General features: G+C 39.8%; 1 protein-coding gene across 1 annotated transcript in view; it reads right to left on the minus strand.

The window, feature by feature from the left end:
- LOC150086000 (uncharacterized) overlaps positions 1-20127 on the minus strand; it is a 197360-nt gene that overhangs the window by 93850 nt on the left and 83383 nt on the right.

Consider the following 20127-nt stretch of genomic DNA (forward strand, 5'->3'; position numbering starts at 1 on the left):
ACATTAGTCCAAGAAGAGCAATATCCATTTATAACCACCTGCTGTCTTTTACTACTCAACTATCCCTTTATTCATAGCAGTACCTTGATTCTAATGCCATACTATTTTAATTTGTACAGCAGTCTTTCATGTAGAACAACATCAAAAGCTTTACTATTAAGTAAAGCTTTTCAGCCTGATCTGTGCTTGTTAACAGGAGAGACTGCTTCTACAGGGATCGGATACACTTAAATAGAAAGGGTGCAAGAATATTTGCTGATGCTATCGAGGCAGTGTTAGGTGGGTCGGAAAACTACTAGCTTGCAGAGATACAAGGACTAATAGATTAACAGTAGCCACTGGCAGAGGTGAAAGTGATTCTTGCACTGCTTCTATTGGAATCAGCAGCAGCCTGGAAAACAAGATGCAGGATATTTCAGAGACTGCTCGGAGTCATTGCGTACAAGTAAACACATGGGTTGTGTTAGGGTAGCTAAGAATAGGAACAGGTGCATGTATACTTGTGTGTACACCAATGCTAGGAGTTTGGTAAATAAATTTGAGGTATTGCTCAAAACATCAAAGGCAGATATTGTTGAGATATCAGAGATGTGGTGTCACACAGATATAAGGAATGCAGAACTGGAATTTGGGGAGTACAATGTGTACAGAAAGGATAGACAGAATAGGAAGGGAGGAGGGGTTATGCTATTAGTTAAGAAACACATAAAATCCAAGGAAGTGAAGCCAGTCGACATTGCTGGACATGCAGCGTCGAGTTTGGTGTGACATAAGCATTCGGAGATCAAAATTGAGAGTAGGAGTGTGCTATAGGCCTAATGACTCTGATGAGTATAATAAGAAACTGTACAGGGAAATAGAGTGGGCCAGTAAATCAGAGCCTTATAATGGGGGATTTTAATTTCCCAGATATTGACTGGAATTTGTGGGTTGGTCAGTCACACACTAGCAAGGCTTTTGTGGATTTATTGGATGAGTGTTTTCTACATCAGCATGTTCAGGAGGCAACTAGAGGGAGTAATACCCTTGATCTAATTATCAGTAGTGATTCTTCATGCATTAAGAATCTGCAGATAAAGGAACCACTAGGTGGCAGTGATCACAGTGTGCTGAAGTGGGATTTAATCAAAGAGGTAACTACCATCAGGGGTAAAGGGAAGGGTTTTTGCTTTCGTAAAGGCGACTACGATGGTTTGAGACGGTATTTAAAATTCTATACAGTGGGACCAACTGATGATGTTACTAACAGAAAATTCAAAATGGGAAGCATTCAAAGAATTTATCTTGGAAGCTACTAGGCTTTACATACCAACTAAGAAATATTGTTCAATGTTTAGGCCTAAATGGATGTCAGATGAACTAATGAGACATATGGCAGAGTAGAAAAATGCATCGGATACATATAAATTAACAGGTGACATGGAAGCCTATGATAGATAAAGCTGGTTTGTAACCAAGTCACAAAGGAGATTAGGCAGGCAAAGGCAGATTATGAGAAATCCTTGGCAAAGGATGCAAAGAAAAACAGAAAAGAGTTCTTTACCTATGTAAACTCTAGAAGGAAAAGGATGAATCAGATTGGTCCCTGGATATTGATGGGTCAACAGTTGAGGATCCTGCTCAGGTGGCTAACAAACTAAACAAGTATTTTGCATCTACATTCACACATGAGGAGTTATTCAGGAAGGGGAATGCTAGAGGTGAAGTAAACTCTGGCAGTGAGCTAGATGATTTTGTAATAATTGAGAGGAAAGTGAAGGAGAAATTGTTGAGGATAAACATAAAAAAGCACCTGGGGTGGATGGGATCTATCCAGTTATATTAAAGGAAGCAGCAAAGGAAGTAAGCAAACCCTTAGCCATAATTATGAGAGCTTCTTTGGACTCAGGCGAGGTACCCATAGACTGGAGATGTGCAAATGTGACCCAAATTCACAAAGGAGGATCAAGGGTTGACACAAGTAATTATAGACCTGTGAGTTTCACTTCTGTTCCAGGAAAATTAATGGAAGCACTGGTTAAAGAAACACTGCAGGATCATCTAGACAAGACTTCAGTTATAGCTCGGACATAGCATGGTTTTGTTAAGGGAAAGTCTTGCCTGACCAATTTGATTGGATACTATGATGCAGTCATAAAAGAACTGGATGCAGGGAATAACTTTGATATTATATATTTTAATCTTAGAAAGGCTTTTGATACTGTTGCACATGGAAGGCTGCTGCACAAATTGGAGCAGTGTGGCATTGGAGGCAAATTGTTGCTATGGATAAAGGGATGGTTGAGTGGGAGAAGACAGAGAGTGGTAATCAATGGACACTGCTCATTGTGGACTAATGTAAATAGTGGAATCCCTCAGGGTTCAGTGTTTGATTCATTATTGTTTTCTGTATTTATAAATGATATCGATGATGGTATATCAAGCTTAATGTCTGTTTGCAGACAATATAAAGGTTGGCACGGTTGTTAGCGACACTATAGACACTATGCTGCTGCTGCAACAGGATCTGGAAAGGGTTGAGCAGATGGGCTGATGAAGTTTAACATTGACAAATGTAAAGTACTACATATGGAAAACAGTGGTACTAAACTCTGTGGTACTACACTGACAGTGGTAGAGAATGAAAAGGACCTGGTGGTAATTGTGCAGGCAGATATGAAGTTCTCTGAGCAGTGCAGACTGGCTGCAAGAGTAGCTCATGGTGTCTTGTCAATGATATACAGAAATTTTTCTAGCAGGGATAAGGAGGTGATTATTCCCTTGTATAAGGCAATGGTCAGGCCACACCTTGAATACTGTATACAGGTCTGGAGGCCTCATTTCAAGAAGGATGGAGCTGCTGGAACGAGTACAGAGAAGGGCAACAAGATTAGTGAATGGAACAAAGGGTTGCTCTTACGAAGAAAGGCTTAAGTTTTGCAAATTACAGTGTCTGGAGACTGGGCACCGGTGAGATGATCTGATAGAGGTATATAAAGCCTTGAATGGTTTGAGCATGCTCAATGCCGATGGGATTCTTCCTCTTGTTCAGAATAATCACCTGAGAGGGCATAAATTCAGATTGAGGAAAGACAGATGTACAGAAATTTGCCTTTAGCCAGTGGGTAGTTGGTTGGTGGAACAGACTCCCATCCCTTGTGGTGGAGGTTGATAGCCTAAATAAGTTTAAGGCTCAGCTGGACAGGTATTTTGAACGAACAGAGGGGTGAAGTGGAAGTGGGTTTTTTTTTTTTTTTTTTTTTATTGTTGGCTGATGCTGCATAAGCTTGCTTTCTTGCACATCATATGCCTCTACTAATGCAAGTATATGGTGTTAAAATTAAGTTTTTTTTTTTTTTTTTTTGCACCCACTTCCTTTATTACTATGTCATTGTATCCACTCAGATTGGTCAGAAAAGTCATCCCTTAACAAATCCATTCTGTGGTTACTGTATAATTGCATGTCTGTTTGGATTGTCCTGCATTACTTCTTTAACCAGCGACTCCATTATTTTCCTTGGAGCTTTGCCTTTCGATTCCCCTTTGTGGATAGGAGAGATTTTGCCCATCTCCAATCTAGCGGTAACCCCCATGAATTCAAATGTGCTCTCATAGTTATGGCCAAAAGTTTGCTTACTTCTTTTGTTGCTTCTATTAACATAATTGGATGAAATTCATCAGTTAGAGGTGCCTTATTTACTTTTAGCTTCAAGTGATTTTAAATTTAAAAAAAAATTTAGTAAAACTAGTCTTGATATAATGAATGTAAATTTTTTGGCTTCTAAACATAAAATTAAGTTTTTTGTACTGAAAGTAAAAGAATGAAATAGTTTATAAAGGGATAAAGAGGTGATTATCCCCTTGTATAAGGCAATGGTAAGGCCACACCTTGAGTACTGCATACAGGTCTAGAGGCCTCATTTTAGGAAAGATGTAGAGCTGCTGGAACGAGTACAGAGAAGGATAACGAGATTAGTGAGTGAAACAAAGGGTTGCTGTTATCAAGAAAGGCTTAAGTTCTGCATATTGCAGAGTCTGGAGACTAGACACCTGTGAGGTGATCTGATTGAGGTATATAAGGTCTTGAATGGTTTGAGCAAGCTCAATGCCGATGGGATTCTTCCTCTTGCCCTGATCATTCGCCTGAGGGGACATAAATTCAAATTGTGGAAAGACAGTTGTAGAATAGATGTGTGGAAATTTGCCTTTAGCCAGTGGGTGGATGATTGCTGGAACAAACTTCCATCTGTCATTGTGGAAGTTGACAGCTTCCACATTCAAGTAAATAAATTCAAGGCTGAACTAGACAAACTTTTGGAGTGAATGGATGGGTGAAATGAGAAGCTTTTTTTTGGTTGATGCTATATAACTTACTTTTGGGACACGGTTCTGACTTCCAGCATATCAACTGGCCTCTGGATTCCTCCGGTATCAATCCTATAGAGCACTTGTGGGACACTATGGAAAGGCATATCAGGCATCTGGATGGACTAGATAGGAGCGTATGCTAATACTGGTGTTATATGATAAGCAGTGAGTGTAACAAAGTTGTTTTATTTTTTTTTTCAACAATCATTTAGTAATTCTAAAGAAAATATTTCGTTTTTAAAAAATAAAGTACAGTTATCTATTTTGTAATTAGCGTTTGTACACAAACGTAACTAAGAATTTTGACAACTGGGGAAATATCAGAAGTACACCTTTGTTTTCATAAATTATATTAATTAATTTTGTATAATACTCTTAAAAAATAATGTTGGGTCCTGAGCCAGATATCATCATTCTTCCCTTTCTTGCTGATTCCCTTTTATTTCTGACTCTTGTTTTCTTCTCTTTGGGTAACTTAGGATTTTTTTTTTTTTTTGGCTGGTGCAGCAAAAGCCTCAGGCTTCCTTGTACCATATAGCTAATAATAATAATAATAATAATAATACACTAATCATCTCACATTACAGACAGCTTCGATGGCCATACCTCCCGAACGCTTCTGACATCTTGTTGTATCAATGCCACGTCGGATTGCTACTGTACTGAGGGCAAAAGGAGGACCTACAAAGTGTTAGGTAGGTGGTCGTAATTCAGTGATCACTCAGTGTATATCTCTGTGAATGAAATCCAATAAAAAGACTCCACCTGATATACCTAATTGCCATAAATATCTTCTCAAAGGATAAAATGCGTAATTAATGGAAATATGAGAAATCATACAAATGGCAATCATGACAACCAAACATACATTTTATTTCATTTATGTGTACAAACTGAAATGACAAGTTAATGTAATAGTATTATGTACTGTAAATCAGCAAAATAAGTCTTCCATATTTTGTTGTTCCTCCTTGAGCTGCAAAATCAGCCTTGCAACAATCTGGCTTAGAATTAATCAACTTCTGGATATACTGTTGCCCAATTTCGTGGTACCACACCTTTAGAATGCTGTCCTGTAGCTAAATCTTACTTGTTGTCTTCTTCTGAGCAATTTTAGACAGCATTATGTAGCAGCAATTTTCAATTGGGTCCAACTCTGGACTGTTGCCAAGCCAGTTCAACACTAATGCCAGCATTTGAGGTATGACTGCACCTTAAGGGAGAAAAATGAGGGAAAACATTGGTGTATGTTTTAAGCTTTGTGAGACAAGAAGACAAACTTATCATTAAATCTAAAATAGCAAAAACTTACCAATTTTGCTGTGTGGCAAGGTGGTGAGTCCAGTAACATAGGAATGCCTTGGCATTGAGGTAGGTGCCAGTGGCGCCAGTATCAGAAAGCCACCATTGACAGGCCACATCAGTTCCGTGCCAAGCTGTTTCGATGCCTAAGACTAGCTGATGAAATGGCACATCTACATGATGACGTATCAAAATGCGAGCAGAGGGTGGGGTGAATTAATTTTTGCCAAATGGCGTGTTTTCAGAGGGCAAATCAAGCCTATATGCATATCAACATAGATTTATTTACTGCCAGACCGTAATTTTGAAGGAACCAATCAGGCAACCGCTTCATCAATGCATGCACGAATGCACATGCATTTAAGATACTGAATAAGTTAGAAGTTATAAATAACGTGTGTATAGTGTTTTTGTGCTTGCTATATAAAGAGGTAATCGTGAATATTGTGATTTATAATTTAAATAAAACCTCCCCAGGAATGCCATCAATTAAAGTGCAAAGTAGGACAAAACCCCCTTAGCTAAAGTAAAACATGACAAAAGCCCCCATTTTTTCCGTTTTCAGTCTTTAACAGCGTTATAAAAATTTTAGTAATGATGTAATCCTGAAAAATAATCTTTGCCTGTGTTGTTTCACCCTACTTGATCATTTTTTTTTTTTTTTTTTTTTTTTTGTTTATCTGAATAATCCTCCAAAAGTGACCTGATACACTCAGGTCACCATTTAGTGATCATGTGACCTCACTTTGTATCTTAGCAGCCTGCCAGAGGTTAAATCAGAATTAACCTCAAAAGTCAGTGCTGGGAGAGGGCAAGTCAGGTGTGTATATAAGGCTACTAGATTTAACTTGAGGCATCAGTTCCACTTAAGCTACCATAGTGTTGATGTCTGTGGTATTATACTGTTGTGAGCTTTGTAGTGTTTTTAAAAATTAGTTATACTCTTTGAGTGACCTGAAAAATCGGTCTTTCTTCAATCACCATGGAGATCATCGAGAATAATAAAGGAGGTTCTAAACTGTGTGGAGAAAGCTACTTATACACCAAGAAGAGCTCACACAGTAGACGAATAAGTTGGGAATGTTTGCAGAGGAATGCACTTTCTTGCAAAGGTTTTGCTCATACAGATTTGGAGGTGAAGCAACTACTTTCTGTGACTGAACACAGCCACCACCCAGATCCTAACAAGGTTAAAGCAGCCGAAGTAAGGAGCACCATAAAACAGCTGCTTTGACCAACAGGGTCAGATCTGCATATATTGTTGCAGAAGCCATATATTGTTGCATGTGGCTTCTGCAACAATATATGCAGATCTGCATATATTGTTGCAGAAGCCACATGTCAACAACCACTTGAAGTCCGTTGTGCCATTGGTCGGCTAGACTCTGAAACGTAACGTTCAAATGTTTACAGAAAGGAGCATTTCCAAAGGACCTAACACTTGTCGTTGCATCCACCAACAAGCTCTTCCTGATGGACTATTTCCAGTATTCATGAGAAAGATTCCTCCCGGTTCCACCACAGTTATGGAATGTCCATCAGGAAGCCATTGATGAGGAGGCTCGCACCAACAACCTATGGGAGAGTTGGAATTTTGCTTTCCATGGACCTGTGGGGCATGACCACCCAACCATCTAGAAGGCCATTGAAAGTATTAGAAAGGATCAGGTAGTATCAACAGCCCTGATTAAGGATTCTCATGGTGAACCTCCAAGAACACTAGTAAAATGTGCCACAAAGGAGTATCAACAGAGTTTGAAGAACCTTTGTCTAGACTATGTGAATAAGAGAAAGACCTTGAAGGAATTTCTGAATGGCATAGGTCACAGCATCAGGTGGAAGAAAAATGAACCTTAATGATATTTTCAATATTGTGCCTTATTTGTTTGATTTTTTATAGATATGGTAGGATGTTAATTTTTATGATTGTGTAAATAAGTTTGTTCTTCTGTAAAGCAGTGAGCTATAGATTTATAATACAAGTGTTTATAATGTAAAATATTAAAGCAGTGCAATACTTATGCCTTCCCTATTACAGGCTTATGACATAATGTATGTAATATTTTATGTCAGAGAAGTGTTCATAAACTATAAATAATAAGAATAAATATTACGATTTCAAAATTTCATATTATTGTTTGTCCCAGGGTTTTTTTTTGTCCCATACAGTCTTTTCCTAGGAGTGTTCAATCCTACGCTGCTCCTGAACATAGTGTTAAATACGTATCCTCTCACCAATGACCGATGTTTCAATAAATAGTGGAAATACAAAAATGAAGGTATTGAAAAAAAGAATGGAAATGGTTATTTTATTGCAAAAACAAGGATGCAATTATTGCTTTCCTTGTCTTTTATTTGTATCTGGCACAAATAATGTTCCATTTTACAGGTCAGATAGATTTGGACTGGAAACAAGTAAATCCAAAACGTTCTATTTTATGAGAATTTGTTACAACACATAACCAATTTTTGACCATAACACATAACCAATTTCACAAAATGGAAATTGGTAGAAAAGGGTCTTCAAAAATGTGAACTAATTGACGAGCAGCACTAAGAAGCGAAATGTCGCCATATACTGAAAATAATATTAAAATGTATATTGTTCTGTGCCGAAAATAATTTGACATTTCGTTAAACAGAGGTCCGATTGTACTTATTATTTATTATGATTTTACTAATTATCGAAAAAAGGCACGTAGACACGAATTTGCCAAGGGCGCCAAAAACCTAACTACACCTCTGGTTAAGTCTTGTTGAAAAATGCAGTTTTGAACATCTGTGTGGTGATCCCTAATAACAGATTTCAAGCACTCCTCCAAGATAGGATAGCAGTGTAGATTTCTGCATTCACTGTAGTAGTAGTGCTCATGGCATGTGATTCAAGAAAGCAAGCGCATGAGCCAAAAAAAAAAAAAAAAAAAAAAATCACACAACCATTCCCTCTAAATGTTTGCCCAGTTCCTCCTTAAATTTATTTAACCTATCAACTTCCACAACGGCAGATGGAAGTTTGTTCCAGCAATTAACCACCCGCTGGCTAAAGGCAAATTTCCGCACATCTATTCTACAGCTGTCTTTCCTCAATTTAAATTTATGCACCGTTAGGTTCGTAATCTGAACAAGTGGAAGAATCCCATCAGAATTCGGCGTGTTCAACCCATTCATGACCTTATACACCTCAATCAGATCACCTCCCAGGCGCCTAGTTTCCAGCAGTTGCAATTTGCAGAACTTAAGCTTTTCTTGGCAAGAGGATTCCTTCATTCCCCTCATCAATCTTGTTGCCCTTCTCTGTACACGCTCAAGCAAATCTACATCCATCTGTTCCATTAATAAACTTAATTCGCCCCATCCCTTTGCTTGTTATGCATCTCCAGACCATCTGGTGGAGAACTTTACTTGGTTTTGGTTGGTTGGTTGTTTTTTTTTTTTTTTTTTTTCAGAAGCATTAGCAACAAAGGCCATATTGCTCCGGGGATATGCAGTGGTCATTCCCTGACCTTTCCGCATCCTCCGTATTTGGTGGTCACGGGCTCGAACCCCGGTCTAATCAAGAAGCGTGTGCTTCGCACTGCTGCTCCTGCCCACCTGGCTACGGAGGCACCGGAGAACTTTACAGTCGGTGTTATGCAATCAGGATTGTATGCTTCCAATTTTCGTCTTCTGACATATCACTTCCCATCCGAGCCAGGTTGAATTTAGATTCGTTAGAAAAGATGACGGCATCCCATTGCTCTTTTGTCCATGAAACATGTGTTTTAGCCCAAGCAAATCACTTCTTCCTCATTTGTTGGGTCAACAAAGTCTTCTTCTTGGGCCGATAGGCATGTAGACCACATTCCGAAAGCCGTATTTGGACCGTGCACTTGTTTCAACACCAGAGGCCATATCAAAATCCAGTTTTAGATCAGGAGTACTAGCATGGCGATTTCGAAGGCATAGTCGTTTCAGATATTGATCTTGGGAAGGCGTAGACACTCTTACGGCCTGATCCAGGTTTTCTCTTCACATCACCTGTTTCACACTTTAATTTCAGCACTCGGGATACTATTGACTGGTGGCAGCCTATTTTATCAGTGATAGCACGCCCTTCCTGGGACAGAGCAACAGCTGCACTTTTTTTTCTTGGTGTCAACTGAACATATGGAGCCATGCTTACACCTCCGCAAAAAGGATATTAATGAGCGTATCCAACCTTATTTAAAGAAACAGCTGATGCAATACCTTGCAATTACTGCTGATGCAATAGAAGCGTTATATGATGCAATACCTTTGCTTTGCGACAAAAAAAATGACTGTAGTCAAGCAATATCTTATACGTTTCACTCCAAATGTTACTTTTTTTTTTAAGGTAATAACAGCTTTTTTGGCCACCACTGTACCATTTGCAAATCGTCCTGTGCCTCACGGTGAAGTACTACCTATTCCTGAACTACCCGACCGTTTTTCTGTACACTGATGAACACTGCTTGATGTACACGAAGATATTTATTAGTTCGAAGAAGTACAGCAGCTGTCTACGACAAGGGATCCACCACTTTGTCCAAACCTTTATCCTTCTGAACCACATAAGATCACAAAGTAAGCTTATTGACCTCATGAGGGATCTCTAACTGCTGGAGAATAAGGTAGAACTTTTGGCTTCGAGGTTCCGACAGTGGAATTTCTACATTATTCTGTGAAAGTGACATTTCATACTTGAAATAGACTATGATAAACTCTCTCAAACAGAAGGTGAACTCTGTTTCTCAGGATTTTGATGGCGCGCACTGACATGCTGCTATTGTACTAAGTTGTACGTTGTCTAATGGCAGTAATGAACATTAGGCACGTTCCCGAAGAATGGCGACTATTTATAGACGCTTCTAAGGTTAGCCTTAAGGCTGTGTTATTACACAATGGCTGCCCTCAATACCTCTTGCTTATGCTATCCACAAAAAAGAAACATACGCAAACATGGAGAACATCCTCTTAGGTGTACGCTATCGGACGTATGAGTGGCAGATATGTGATAGTTTAAAGGTAATAACCGTTTTGTTAGGACTACAAAAGGGTTACAATAAGTATTGTTGCTTTCTCTGCGAGTGGGACAGTCGTGTCAAGGATATGCACTACGAGAAGAGGATTTTAAAATTTTTTAAAAATTATTTTAAGTCACCCAGAATTTCTTCTCAATACCCACATATGTATTATGTCTAAATTGCGTGTGTTCTCTGGTCAATTTGCCTGTTTTGCTGGACGAAAAAAAACTCCAGTTTCTGGGGGGAAAATCCTTGATATCTACGCCTGAGAACGATTAACTCGTCCACCAAGTGAAAACACCTCATTAAAGTTCCTCGCGTCATTGACGGGATTCGAACCCGGGCCTTTTTCCACCCGGTGTGGACAGGACTGTGACGCTACCACTGCTAACAGGGCAGACTACTATGAAAAGAGGAGTTGGCCTCAACGAAAATCATTAACACCTGGATTGAAGAATGTAGCGTTTGAACATCTAGTAGATCCAAATAAAGTTTTCTTCCACCACTCCACATCAAATTGGAGCTCATTAAAAATTCCCTGCATTCACACACTGGCAAGAGAATTTCCCAAGACTTAGTACAGAGAAGATTAAGGCAGGCGTTTACATAGATCCACAAATAAGACAACTTATTTTCAAAGACGAACAGTTCGAATGTGTCCTTAGTGACAGCGAGAAATCAGCGTGGAAAGCCTTTCGAAACGTTTCGACTGGTTTTCTGGGAAATGTTAAAGTCGATAGCTACAGTAACAGGCAGCTTGTGGAAGATCTCCTTACGTCTTACGAAAAACTGGAGTGCATATCATTGAAGATTCATTCCTTGCACTCACACCCGGATTTCTTCCTGCAAAGCTGTGGTGCCGTCAGCGACGAACATGGTGAGCGCTTCCATCAAGACATCGCAGCGATGGAACAAAGATACAGAAGCAAATGAAGTGCCACCAATACAAATGAAAGGTGAAAAGATCCAGTGTTTGATAAAGTTGTTTCAAAGTGCTTGTAATTAAAGCGGTCTCCAGGGCTTCCCCTATAAGTGATTGTAGCATCTGTAAGACAGAACCCTATGCCGGTAAATGTGTGTTTAGCGTTGAAATGTTTGTATATGTGTTGTATGTTGACCGCCGGCACGCCGTGACTTGGATTGACGTGGGATGAGGGCCTTACCTTTAAAAGGCACTTTCAGTACACCAGAACAAAACTTTCGCTGCCATTTGGGTTGTAAGACAAGAGATAACTGGGATTCGGAATAAACAACTAGTGACCCAATACATCCAAGATGTATTGTTCCTGTTTCCCTCTATCCCTCAATTATTTGGTCTTCTGTCCCAAATACCTATATTAGGAAGTTTCTCAGCGTGGAATACTGGGTGCTCCAGTGATTGAATAGGACTGCCAGGAAGCCCTTTACAATTTCAAAATCCATACTGTATACAAACTTAAACGTAGCTCCATGGATACAGATGGTCACCATGCGTAACATCAGCACCCTTGCACAACTTCTGACTGGGAGTTTAGATGCCCCACAAATTGATAACCTTGTGGTCAGGCCACGCCCTGGGACCCAGGGCCTACAGGAAGCTGACAGCAGCAGACTTGTATACTACACTACAAATTTAATGAAGAGGAGAGTGTACATGTCTGTGGAATTTGTGCCTGTGTACTCTTAATCGTCTGTAATGAACGATTTTTGTGTCAAGTGACTGTTGATGTATTTATTCTTATGCATTTATTGATTTATTTATTCTTATGTATTTTCTGATTTTCAAATGTTGCCGTCTAATTTGTTGTAGGATGTCTGTATTAGCCACCCTCCTAGATAATGTCTGTGCAGGGGCGTTAGAAAAATAAACTGATAATAATAATAACGTCCAACTTGCATGCTCTTTGCACCAGGCGAGTCTTTTACGCCGCTGAACCTTGGTTAGGAGAGTATGCCGTAGGGGTCGTCTGCTGGTATGCCCATACACGTGCGACGCAAAGTTATGGCAGATATTGTTCTGGGTTGGCCCGTGTTGTATTGGGTAGTCAACTCTTCAACAGTGTTGCGCCTCTTCGCCTGTACGTGTTTGATAAAGTGTTTCAAAGTGTTTGTAATTAAGGCCGTCTTCTTGTCGCATACATACACACACACTTGATTCATCACTTCTAACATCAACCTTTCACTGACCTTTGCAGTTTTGCCGTCAGTCCTGGTACACTTTAACTACGGCGGCTCTCGAACACCCCACCAGTTCACCCTTTTGGGAAATCGAGCGCCAGCTCGTCGAACACCCACAATGTGTTCTTTATCAAAAGGCGCCTCCGTAGCCAGGTGGGAAGGAGCAGCAGTGCGTAGCACACGCTTCTTGATTAGACCGGAGTTCGAGCCCGTCACCACCAAATACGGAGGATGCGGAAAGGTCAGGGAGTGACCACCGCATATCCCGGAGCAATATGGCCTTAGTTGCTAATGCTCCTAAAAACCAAATAACAAACAAACAAACAAACAAACAAAAACTTTATCAAAGTCCGATTAATCCTTGCTGTAACTCATCACGCTCGGAAATTTACCACCTACTGAACTACTGTTACCTTATCTATGCTACGTAGGTCGACTAACTCCGCACTCTCGTACCTCACGTGGTCAACGGGGTAGTCATAATTCAGTGATCACTCAGTGTGTAACTAAGTAATTCTGCCTAAAGGAACTGTGCTCCACTGAATTTGCCAATCCCTGAGAAATTCAGATTTTAATCTGGCAACATCTTTTTCTGACAGATCGAAATTCCAATTATATCATCTATATTAGCAGGAAGTTGTCTTCTTCAATGATATATCAAGTATTGTAAAATAACGTCATAATATATTGGGACTGGTCCATTTAACTTTTTTTTTTTTTTTTTTTTATGTGAACCCCAAACACGAGAGGTATTAGAACCTATAGTACTTAGTACCGTGCTTAGGTTGGAGGTTAAGAAGACGAAAGAAGATATTTGTTGACATTGGACTTGAACTTCTGTAGATTGTAATTTTCAGGGAATACGTATGAAGGAAGGTTGTTCCAGAAAACGGCAGTTGAATGAATAAATGAGGAAGATGAAAAGTTGGTTCTGTGGGTTTGAAGTTGGACAGTAAATGGATGTTGGCTAGTGGCGTGTTCGGACTGTTTTGAAAGAGAGAGAGCAGGAATTATAGAAGCCAATTCAGAAGAACAGTGCCCATGGAAGTATCTGTAGAAGAGGCATGCAGCAGAAACAGTGCGTCTATGAGAAAGTGAGTGGAGGGACTCTGTTAGAGAGGAATCATTAATTAACCTAACTGCCCTCTTCTGAATGGAATCAAGAAGCCTGAGAGAGGTTTTGGGGGCACTACCCCAGATGTGGGAACAATATTCCATGGAAGGGCGGATTTGCGATTTATACAGAGTGAGCAGCTGTTTGGAAGAAAAGTAACGCTGAGAGCGAAAGAGAAAACCAAGTTTTTTAGATGCAGAGGAAACAATATTTGTAATGCGCTTGTGCCAAGAGAGATTAGAAGTCAGGGTAATCCCCAAAAGAGATATATCATTTTGCCTAGAAATCGGAGTGTCACTAAAGATAAGCATAGGAGCAGAAGAATCCTTTTTGCGAGATATAAGACAAGACTGAGTTTTAGAAGGGTCGAAATCAACTAAGTTGTCTTTGCCCCACTGGAGAATGAAGATCGGCATTTAAGGAATTGGTAGCAGATTTTCGAGAATTTGAAGCTGATTGAGCAGGACAAGGTTTCTCAAAATGGAAAGTTGAATGCAATGTGCTATCATCGGCAAAACTATGGATAGGATTTCCAGGCAATGGAAGAAGGTCATTGATATACAAGAGGAAAAGAGTGGGGGAAAGAACTGAACCTTGGGGGACACCGGCATTAGTGGAGAAGTTAGAAGACAGAGAGCCATCTACCATCACCCTCAGTGAGCGATCAGAGAGAAAACTGGATAACCAATTACTAAAAACAGTTGGCAAACCATAAGATGGAAGCTTGTTCAGAAGACCTTTATGCCAAACACGATCAAAAGCCTTTGAGATGTCAAGAGCAACTACTTGTGTTTCACCAAACCTTTCCATTGAATTAGTCCATAAATGGGTGACATAAGCCAGAATATCTCCAGTGGATCAACACTGCAGAGCAGCAGTAGAAACAGTACTATATGCTCTGCAGGTAGCTAGAAGAAAAAAAATCGCTGTGATTGAACTAAGTATTTTTTAATTGTTACATAACCCCAAGGACCTGCCGCATAACAGATGATGGGTAAGAAAAGACATTTGTAATACAACTTTAATGATGAGGATTTTAAGCCCCGAACATAGGTGGACCATACGTCCCGAAAAAAAAAAAGCGACAGTGTCGCTTTTTTTTTTTTTTTTTTTTATGTCCCGGCCGCGACATAATTTTAAAAAAGTTTGAAAAACCCTTAAATATTGGCTCAACATAACCTATAATCGTGATTATATCGTAGGATAGCCGCCATCGTGGGTAGTAATCATTCGACGCGCCTCTACTACAGGTAGATCGAATGCTGAGAGTTCCATCTCCGGTGGTTATCATCACTACGGAAAATCACATATACATGACAATTTTTGTAATGTATATGTGGCGCCCGGATGCCAATCGCAGTTTAGCGCCCCTTTAAAAATTTCTACATATGTATATGTAAGTTTCAGTTTTTCAGACGCCCCTCGCATGTTGCGGCCCGGGTGCTGTGCACTCCTTTCAGCCTCGGGATGGCCCGCACCTGCATAGTCCTTTAACATCAGTTCAACAATGTGTTGCGTGTCAGTTGTTGATCAGTAGTCTGTAGCGGCATTTATTCTGTGTACTTGTCACATACACGCACTTAAAATTATAAAATAAAAACTTTCAAATCTCAAAATTTAAAATGTCAAAAAGTTCAAAAATTTATTAAACATGCCAATTGGTATAGTTATAAAAAAAAAAAAAAAAAAAAAAAAAGTGGTTTGTCAACATTGTAATGCCTCATTTTTCTGTTCCTCATGAAGGTAGGAGTGATATTAACCAACATTACGTTGTCAGAAACATAAGGATGTCGAGAAAACTTTGAATTCGGCTCAAAGCATCAGCTCGTTCATCGTCCCCGTCCCGTTTGGGCCTCAAGGAATTATGGTCAGTCTAGCTTTAGCATGTGATGCAAGAAAGCAAGCTTATACAGCATCAGCCAAAAAATAATATCCCATTTCACCCATCCATTCGTTTTAAAAGTTTGTTCACTTCTTCTTGAATTTATTTTGTTTAATTCTAAATGGTAAGAATGCTTCCAAATTAGAATTTGCTGTTGGTAATATCATCAGTTGGTCTCACTGTAGAGAATTTAAAAAAAAAAAAAAAAAAAAAAATATATATATATCTCTGAGAACATGTAATCACCTTTGCAAAAGCAAAAACCTTTGCATTTACCCCTGATGGTAGTTAAATCTTTAAGTAAATCCCGCATCAGTACACTGTACTCACTGCCACGTAGTGGTTCCTTTATCTGAAAATTCTTAATGCATGAATATATTTTTAAATTCTGTACAGTGGGATCAACTGATTATGTTACCAACGTTCAATTCTTAATGGAATCCTTCAGGGACTTAATCTTGGAGGCTACTAGGCTTTTAATTCCAACTAAAAAATACTCTTCAAGGTTCAGGCCTAAATGAATGTTAGATGAATTAATGAGGCTCGTGGCAGAGAAGAAAAACGTATGGGATGCATATAAATTATCAGGCGACACAGAAACCTATGACAGATATAAGCAAAGGAGGTTAGGCAGGCGAAGGCAGATGACGAGAAACAGCGAAGAGTTCTTTACTTATGTAAACTCTAGAAGGAAAGGGATGAATCAGATTGGATCACTTAACATAGATGGGTTGACTATTGATGATCATGCTCAGGTAACTGATAAACTGAATGAGTATTTTGCCTCTACATTCACACATGAGGAGTTATTCAATGAAGGGAATGCCAGAAGTTTATCAAACTCTAACAGGGAGCTAAGTGATTTTGTATTAACTGTGAGCAAAGTGGAGGAGAAATTGTTGAAGTTAAACCTAAGGAAGGCACCTGGGGTGGACGGGATCTATCCAGTTATATTAAAGGAAGCGGCAAAGGAAGTAAGTAAACCCTTAGCCATAATTATGAGAGCTTCCTTGAACTCAGGGGAGGTCCCCATGGACTGGGGGTGTACAAATATATCACCAATTCGCAAAGGGAGTTCAAAAGGTGACAAGTAACTATAGACCTGTTAATTTAACTTGTGTTCCAGGGAAAATAATGGAGTCACTGGTTAAAGAAGCATTGCAGGATCATCTAGACAAGATTGCAGTAATAGTTAAGGCACATAATGGGTTTGTTAAATGGAGGTCTTGTCTGATCAATTTGATTGAATACTATGATGTGGTCACAAAGAAACTGAATGTCATATACTTGGATTTCGGGAAAGCTTTTGATACTGTTGCACATGGAAGATTGCTATACAAATTGTGGAGTTATGGCATTAAGGGTAAGTGGCTACAATAGATAAAGGAATGGTTGAGTGGGAGACGACAGAGAGTGGTAATCAATGAACACTGCTCTTCATGGATAAATGTTATTAGTGGAGTTCCCCAGGGTTCGCTGCTGGTCCCATTGTTTTGTGTATTCATCAGTGATATTGATGAGGGTAAAGGTTGGCAAGGTTGTTAACGACAGTAAACGCAGTATGCTACTCCAACTGGATCTAGACAATTTGGGAAAATCAGCTGAGAAGTGGCAACTGAAGTTTAACATTGACAAATGCAAAGTACTTCATATGGGTAGCAATAACAGTACAGAGAAGGGCAACAAGATTAGTGAATGGAACAAAAGGGTGCTCTTACGAAGAAAGGCTTAAGTTTTGCAAATTACAGTGTCTGGAGACTAGGCACCAGCGAGGTGATCTGATAGAGGTGTATAAAGCCTTGAATGGTTTGAGCATGCTCAATGCTGATGGGATTCTGCCTCTCGCTCAGAATAATCACCTGAGAGGGCATAAATTCAAATTGAGAAAAGACAGATGTAGGATAGACGTGCGGAAATTTGCCTTTAGCCAGCGGGTGGTTGGTTGGTGGAACAGACTTCCATCCCTTGTAGTGGAGGTTGATAGCCTAAATAAGTTTAAGGCTCAGCTGGACAGGTATTTTGAACGAACAGAGGGGTGAAGTGGAAGTGGGTTTTTTTTTTTTTTTTTTGGCTGATGCTGCATAAGCTTGCTTTCTTGCATCAAATGCCTCTACTAATGCTAATGCTAATAACCCATGAGAAACGTACCAACTGTTTGGTATTACACTTAGGGAAGTGGAAAGTAAAAAAAAAAAGACCTGTGGGTAATTGTGCAGTCTAATGTGAAGTTCGCTGAGTAGTGCAGACGAGCTGCCATGTAGGTCATGGAGTCTTGTCAATGATATATAGGAATTCTGCTAACAGGGACAGGGAGGCGATTATCCCGTTGTACAAGGCAATGGTCAGGCCACACCTAGAGTACTGTGTGCAGGTCTGGAGGCCTCATTTTAGGAAGGACGTAGAGTTGCTAGAACGAGTACAAAGGGCAACAAGATTGGTGAGGGGAACAATGGGGTGCTCTTACCAAGGAAGGCTCTACAAATTGCAGTGCCTCGTGAGTAGGCGCCTGCAAGGTGATCTGATTGATGTGTATAAGGCCTTAAATGGGTTGAGCAAGTTGAATGATGATGGGATTCTTCCTCTTGCTCAGATTAAGAACCTGAGGGCATAGATTCAAATTGAGGATAAGACAGTTGTAGAATAGATGTGCAGAAATTTGCCTTTAGCCAGTGGGTGGTTGATTGGCGAAACAGACTTCCATCTTTTGTTGTGGAAGTTGATAGCCTAAATAAGACTGAGCTGGACAGACATTTGGAACGAATGGAGGGATGAAATGAGGGGGGGGGTTTGGCTGATGTGCTGCATAAGTTTACTTTCTTGCATCGTGTGTCTCTAGTAACAGGCCGCCGTAGCCTAGTGGTCAGGCGCGCGGGTGCATAAGTACACGTGCCTTGTGTGACCGGGGTTCAAGCCTGTGACTGCTGAATACGGTGCTGTTTCTTGTATTCTGTCTATCTTGTGAACTCCTCTGATCATTTGGTCGTCCCGGAGTATAAACAGAAAATTTATTTATTATTTAATGCTAATCATTTCTGATAATCAAATCAAGAGTATTACTCCCTCTGGTTGCCTCTCGAATATGCTGCTGTAGAAAAGAATCATCCAATAAATCCATAAGAGCCTTGCTAGTGTGCGGGTGATCAACCCACAAATTCCAGTCAATATCTGGGAAGTTAAAATCCCCCATTATAAGACATTCGGAGTTACTGGCCCATTCTATTTCTCTGTATAATTGTCCAGAGTCAATTAGCCTATAACAAACTCCTACCCTCATTTTTGCTTTCCCAGTGCTTGTGTCACACCAAACTGACTCAATATTTCGCTGTCTATCTATGTCAACTGGATGCACTTCCTTCGATTTTATGTGTTTCTTAACAGCATAAACCCTCCTCCCTTTCTATCCTTTCTGTATGCATTGTACTCTTCAAATTCCAATTCTGAATTCCTTATATCTGTATAACACCACGTCTCTGATATTCCAACAATATCTGCCTTTTGATGTCTTAACCAGCACTTGAAATTCATCAAATTTATTTACTATACCCCTAGAATTGAGGTAAATGCAAGTATACATGCACCTGTTCTTACTCTTAGTTACTCTAACACAGCCCATGTATTTACTTGTTTCATGTTTCATGACTCCCAGCACTTCCTGAAATCCCCAGGATCTTGCTTTCCAGTTTGCTGCTGATTCCAATAGAATCAGTGCAAGAATCACTTCCACCTCACCCAGCGGCTATTTTTAATCTATTAGTCTGTGAATTCCCCACAAGCTAGCAGTTTTCCGTCCCACCTAACATTGTCTGGATAGCATCAGCAAAAATTCTTGCGCCCTTTCTATTTAAGTATTTTCCATTCCTGTAGAAGCATTCTCATCATGTACTCCCTCCTATCTTATCTGGGCAGGATTGCAGGCACTTTCAAATTTAATCCTAACTCGCAACTTTTTTTCAATATTGACTTGTACTTGTTAAGTAAATCTGCAGATCTCCTACACTTAATGCGATTAGTGCCAACATGTACAACGATATCACCTTTTGTACCCTTAAAAGATGATATCTGCTCTACAACGTCATCAGCTTTTGCCCCTGGCAGTCATACCCTGGTTTTATTCCACCTATCTCTTTTTGTACATTATTATTATTTTAGGGTTGCCCGTAATTAAATACATTAACCCATATTTGTGTCTGTAAATTGCGTATGTTCTATGGTCGATTTGCCTGTTTTGCTGGACGAAAAACCCCAGTTACTGGGGAGAAAAACCTAGCTATTTACGCCTGAGACCGACTAACTCAGCCACG

This window comes from Mastigoproctus giganteus, chromosome 5 (genome assembly GCF_048544385.1).
Source record: "Mastigoproctus giganteus isolate SK-2022 chromosome 5, ASM4854438v1, whole genome shotgun sequence".
In the NCBI taxonomy this organism is placed as follows: Eukaryota; Metazoa; Arthropoda; class Arachnida; order Uropygi; family Thelyphonidae; genus Mastigoproctus; species Mastigoproctus giganteus.